Raw genomic sequence first — 6,938 nt, forward strand, 5'->3', positions numbered from 1 at the left:
TTGTTATAACAAATCCATCTCACTTTTTGATGGGTATATGCTTCTTTTTCTTTGCCCCCATAGAGATTTCATTAATAATTCTATGAGCAATTCTTACACTATAGCCACTTCCTGAATTCATAGCTTTGTCAGCCTCATCTGCTTTACTGTCTAAATATTCTCTCCAGTCATTACTAGCTTTTCTTTTGACCTCACTATCAATACTGGAATGCTTAGCATGCTCTACCCTGTAATTTTCTTTACTTCCTCGAAAACTTTCAACAATCAATTTCTGTTTTTGACTTCTTTTTATAATATCCCAAGTATCATTCGATATCCATGCTTTCTCCTTGTAACTGCGTATCCAAAGACTTAACTACCAACTGATTGATACAAGTTCTTAATATCACACCATTCTTCATTAATTGTCTGCTCTTCGTCTTTTAAAGTCTCTACACTGCAATACATACATATATATATATATATATATATATATATATATATATATATATATCTATATATATATACATATATATATACACACATATATATATACGCATATATATATATATATATATATATATATATATATATATATATATATATATGTATGCAAGTATGAATTCATGCACGCTTGTGTAAGGATGTAGGTTGCGATTGCGTCCAGTGCATACCATTGCAGCCTGACCAAAAGTTACGTGAAAAGGAAAATCTAAAATAAATTTTACCGTTATGTACTTGTTAATTAAACCACTTATACAGTAGTTAAGAGTACATAGCCTAGCAATATTACTTTAAAAGCCTTTCTGAGTATTAGAATGATAGCACTTCCTGACACTAGACTCACTATAAGGAGAGGATATTTAATTTGAAATAAATACAAGTGTGAGTTTGTGCATATATACGAGTGTATGTAAACCGGCAGTGTATATCTGATGGAAATCTACAGCCTTGGGTTAGAGAATCTTCCCCTATGCGGTTGAAAGTTGACACTTTTAATACCCAATTTTCATCATCATTATTATTATTGTTATTATTATTATTATTATTATTATTATTATTATTATTATTTGCTAAGCTACAACCCTAGTTGGAAAAGCAGGATGCCATAAGCCCGGGGGCCCCAACAGGGAAAATATCCCAGTGAGGAAAAGCAACATGGAAAAATAAAATATTTTAAGAACAGAAACAACATTAAAATAAATATTTCCTATATAAACTATAAAAACTATTAAAAAAGAGGAAGAGAAATTAGAATAGTGTGCCCCAGCGTACCCTCAAGCAAGAGAACTCTAAACCAAGACAGTGAAGACCATGGTACAGAGGCCATTACTAACTGCAAAGAATTATCAACAAATCTTGATCGAAAATTCAACCCCAACCACCAAAATTACAAAAAATCTTTCAATCTTGAACTTTAGGCGTGAACGTAGCTAAGAAATAATTCTGTATCGGCCAATAAATTGTTAAAAGCCTTGTCCCGATCCGTTTTAAGCATTTTATTCCTGCCAGTCTCCAAATGGCAACACGACGCAATAGAATTTGACCTTAAACGTCAACCCTTAGAGGCGAAAATTAACGTTTCAGGACAGGATTTTCGTCTGAAACACGACTGAAATCTTTTCGCGTCAGACGACAATGGAGTCCTTGACGTTGATGAGTTTTCAGCATTAATTTGCTCGGAACCAGAGAGGAAGGATTTTTGTGTTGTATAATGTATTTATCTATACACACATATACATACACCCATTCAAGCATACACACACATATATATATACACACACATATATATATATATACAGTGTATATATATACATATATATATATATATAATATATATATATATATATATATACATAATTGAAATATGAACATATTATAATTTCGTTAATGCTAACCATCATCGTCGTACGTCATCCCACCACTAGATGTACGTTTGCCCTTCAAACTCTCCATACCTACCTTCAATCTCTTACATTTTTCTTTGAGAATTGAATTAACAATTCCTTTTATTCTAAAAAGTACTTCTGGATCAACTTTTTCTTCTTGTTTTTATTTTTACATTGCCTTCCTTGCTGCACTTAACTGCCTATGTAATTTCTTTTCACTGTTCCCAATCATCACATTATCGCCATGATAGTTTCAACCAGGAAATCAAGGGAATCCATGAGTGTTGATCGCCAAACTGGGGTTCGATTCCCGTAAAAAACTCGTTAGTTCCTATGGTTGCTGCAACCTCACCATCCTAGTGAGCTAAGGGTACGGGTTTTGGGGAGCCTATAGATCTATCTGCTGAGTCATCAGCAGCCACTGCCTGACCCTCCCAGTTCCTAGCTTGCGTGGAGAGGTGGCTTGGGCGCTGATCATATTACAGGGTCAGTCTCTAGGGTATATTCCTACTTGCTAGGGCGATGTCACTATCCCTCGCCACTGCCATTCATGAGTTGCCTTTAAACCTTTAGTTGTAGCTCCAGCTGGTAGGAGGATAAAATTTCTTTCCTGGAAACGAGATCGAAAGAGTAATTTGCCGCTGTACAATTAATCAAAATTTACCATTGCCTTGCCTGTCCGACGTCACACGAAAAACGCTAATAAATTTCCACGACATTATTTACGACTTCAATGAAAGACAGTCCGCTGTTACATCAATAAAAGAATGTTTGTCTGTTATTGGATGTAGGTTGAATCTGTCATGGAAATATCTACTTGGATATTTTGTGAATGAATATACTGTATGTATATATATATATATTATATATATATATATATATATATATTATATATATATATATATATATGCGTTCATGTGTATACACAATGTATTTACGTATATATAGGTAATACACTATATGTGCATATATATGTATATATACACATATATATACATATGTGCATATATATACACACATATATATATATACATACACACATATACATATACATACACACATATACATATATATATATATATATATATATATATATATATATATATATATAAATTATACATATATGTGCATATGAGAGAGAGAGAGAGAGAGAGAGAGAGAGAGAGAGAGAGAGAGAGAGAGAGAGAGAGAGAGAGAGAGATACGTGTGTGTGTGTTTGTGCGCATGTAAACCTAACTATACAGTACTGCACAGTCAAACATGTACTGTGCAGTATTTTCATTCACATTGTTAATTTATGGAACAATATCATTAGTTCTCACTTTCTTTCTGTGATTATTCCAAAGCTGTTACGTTTCCTAATTCATACAGTGATCTGGCCTGTCACAATAACTATACTCATTTTTTTGATGCGGTGCATTTGCACTGACTCGCAGCAATGCCCTTTAGCACGGAAAATTTTCTTGCTATCTAATTGGTTAGAATTATCTCGTCTAACCAATCAGCGATCAGGAAACTTTTTCCGAGCTGAAAGGACACCCCTGCGAGTCGGTGGAAATCTGCCTGGCTAAAAAGAATTGACTATAACTCCCTTTCGTGAAAACATCTCTGTGCAATTTTATGTATCAGTGACCTGCCCGGCTAAATATAACAAAGCAAATAATACTGATTGCGTTCCAACTCTCTCTCTCTCTCTCTCTCTCTCTCTCTCTCTCTCTCTCTCTCTCTCTCTCTCTCTCTCTCTCTCTCTCTCTGGAGTACGTTTAAAAATCATTCAATCAAGCAACGTTAAATTTTTTTCTCTTTCACGTAACATATTTTCAAAATTGCCAGTTAGTTTCTCTATGGGTCGTGTGTTTCGTACGTAGGCGTAACACCAAGTCTATTGACACTATATATATATATATATATATATATATATATATATATATATATATATATATATATATATATATATATATGTATATAATATATAGATATATATTATATATATACATATAAATATACATATATACATATATACATACATACATATATATATATATATATATATATATATATATATATATATATAGTACGTACATACTGTATATTATAACTTCATAAGTGGCAATGCTTTTATACAAAAGTTCGCCATTTTTATAACAAAGCTAATCTCTGTGTGACACATTGTCGTCAGCTATAAAACACATATTCTTAAGCTCGTAAATACAGGCAACTTCCACAAGTTAACAAAATCAGAATAACACTAAGAGAAGGAAAAAGAGCAACATGGATACGAAAGCAAAATAAAGTAGAGGATCTTGTAACAGGTAAGGAAAAGGAAATGGACATGGGCAGGACACATAATGAGAATGACAGATAATAGACGGACAAAAAGGATAACAGAATAGGTCCTTTAATATTGGAAATGAATCAGCGGAAAGAAGAGAAGACAATGGATTAAGGAACTAAGCAAATTTATGGGTATAGACCGGCACAGGAAGTCCATAAACATACACTTCTTGGAGGGCATGTCTGAGGCCTTCGTCCTGCATATTGGTGTGCGTGTGCGACTATATGCGAGCACGCGTTTTTGCATGGTTGTTTGTATATTCAAGGATAAAAATAAAAATTCTCTAGAATTGCTTACAATCGCCAAAGAAAAAAAATCCCTCTAAAGTTTTTCCTCTTTTTACTCTCTCTCTCTCTCTCTCTCTCTCTCTCTCTCTCTCTCGCTCTCTCTCTCTCTCTCTCTCTCTCTCTCTCTCTCTCTCCCTCTCCTATCGAAATCATAGTACTGCTCAAGGTCCGAGGATGATGGTGTAAACTATTGTCTTCACAGCAAGTGATTAATGACCCTCCTCCTTCTTTCTTCTTATTGTTCCTCCTTTTAACCCCTCACTCATCCACCTGATCTCTATAGCGGGGAAAATATTATGTTTGCAAACATAACAAAGAATGAAGAGCTTAACTGAAACCCATATGTTATACTAATGGACTCCTTTGTATCCAAGTTCTCTTCAGAGATTGTACAAACTGTTGGTAATTAAGAGGTGAAACGCAAGCGATATTTTTATTTTTCATTTTTTTAATTATTAGACGAGGCCGAATCAATGAGAGTAGAAAACCCAAGGGTGACACGGAGAATGTCCGTTACAAAAAGACATTTCCTGCAGTCAAAAATAGTAATTCAGGGAGGAATAAACTCGAGGTAGCTGGCATACTTAACAGCACTGATGTCACACGATTTAGTTCTTGATGTTGTGATACTTTCGATGCTAAAATGGATAATGTCAGAATGGGTCCTGTACCAACCGTGTGTCACACAATCGTACATAGTAACGACATTTAATTTTTTGTATATATTATGCTTGTATCTTCGCTCTCCCCTCGCACTGATAGGGACCTAAAATAACATGTCTGTTTTTCTCCCCGTTAACTGTTAACCGGTGCGGTTGTCGGTTGAACTTGAAATTGTCTGTTATGTTTTTTATGCCCTTTTTGCCTGGATTTTATGTATATATAAACGAATGTTCTGTAATAAAGTTACTCAGTTGCTTTCATCCTGCCTTTGAGTCACAACCTTCTCTCGGCTCGTCCCATTGGTGACCCCGGAAGTCGACTGGCTCTCGGCTCGTCACAGTCCTTGACGTAACCCAAACGCGATGCGGATGTGAAAAATTGTGAAATGTGTGTGGTCTGGTTTGGACCTTCAAACTCTGCCCTAATAACAGAGATGGTACAGATTAAAAGCATACTGACATAGCTTGCTCTTTTTGCAAAAGTACTTACTTCGCTGGTGATAGTTGACTAGAATACCTGGCGTTTGTAAGAACACACAGATCTGTAAATCCATTATATTAAGATGTTTGTTGTGCACCTCTGGAAGCAGACTTACCAGCTGCAATCACATACTTTACGCATCAGAAGGCAGTTTTGGAATAAGGTTGTCCAGCGCAGTTACAAGGACCTGATTGGTGTCAATTTAAGGGAGAATATTGGTCAAGAACTATTTGAGAAAAGGATTTTTAATGCTGTGTTTGGGGGTAACGGTATTCCCAACAGTTTAAGCTAACGAGTATCACTTACTATAGATTAGGCAATAAAATAAACTGCGCTAAAGTATACTACTCTGGAATAGGTGGCCTTTTTCATGGGCAGCTTCAATGCACGACAGGCTATGACACTTTAATAACAGATAAAGAACCCTTATTATACGGCATTAGGGTAGTTTTGGGCACCATTAACTATTCAAGGACACCATTTTTCCGGGGCAGTTCAAGGTAACAATAGATTTTAGTAATCATTATTAAAAAACGATACCAAGTAGAGATGAGCTAAATCATAACCGTGGATAGCATTATTATTATTATTATTATTATTATTATTATTACTTGCTAAACTACAACCCTAGTTGGTAAAGCAGGATGCTAGAAGCTCAAGGGCTCCAACAGGGAAAACAGCAAGAGAAATTTAAGAACAATGATGTCAGTAAAATAAATTTTTTCATGTATCACTATCATCATCTCCTACGCCTATTGACGCAAAGGGCCTAGGTCAGATTTCGCTAGACGTCTCCATCTTGAGCTTTTAATTCAATACTTTACTCATCATCTCATACATAAAGCATAAAAACTTCAAAATAACAAGAGGAAGAGAAATAAGATAGAATAGTGTGCCTGAGAAAAAGAACTCTAACCCAAGACAGTGGAAGACAGAGGCTATGGCACTACCCTAGACTAGTAGAACAATGGTTTGATTTTGGAGTATCCCTCTCATAGAAGAGCTGCTTACCATAGCTAAAGAGTCTCTTCTACCCTTACCAAGAGGAAAGTGGCCACTGAACAGTTACATTGCAGTTGTTAATATCTTCAGTGAAGAAGAATTGTGTGTGCGTAAGCAAAGGAGAAATGAGCAGTAACCAGAGATATGCATCCACTGTAGAACTGTTCGACCGGTAAACGGGTGGCTGGTGCCTTGGCCAACATACTACCTATTGTTAGTAGAATGTAACTTAATCACATAGTGCTACTTCTGGTTCAACTATAATTGCATATTCTGAAAAAAGGACCTAAATACATACATATT

This window comes from Palaemon carinicauda, chromosome 3 (assembly GCF_036898095.1).
Source record: "Palaemon carinicauda isolate YSFRI2023 chromosome 3, ASM3689809v2, whole genome shotgun sequence".
In the NCBI taxonomy this organism is placed as follows: domain Eukaryota; kingdom Metazoa; phylum Arthropoda; class Malacostraca; order Decapoda; family Palaemonidae; genus Palaemon; species Palaemon carinicauda.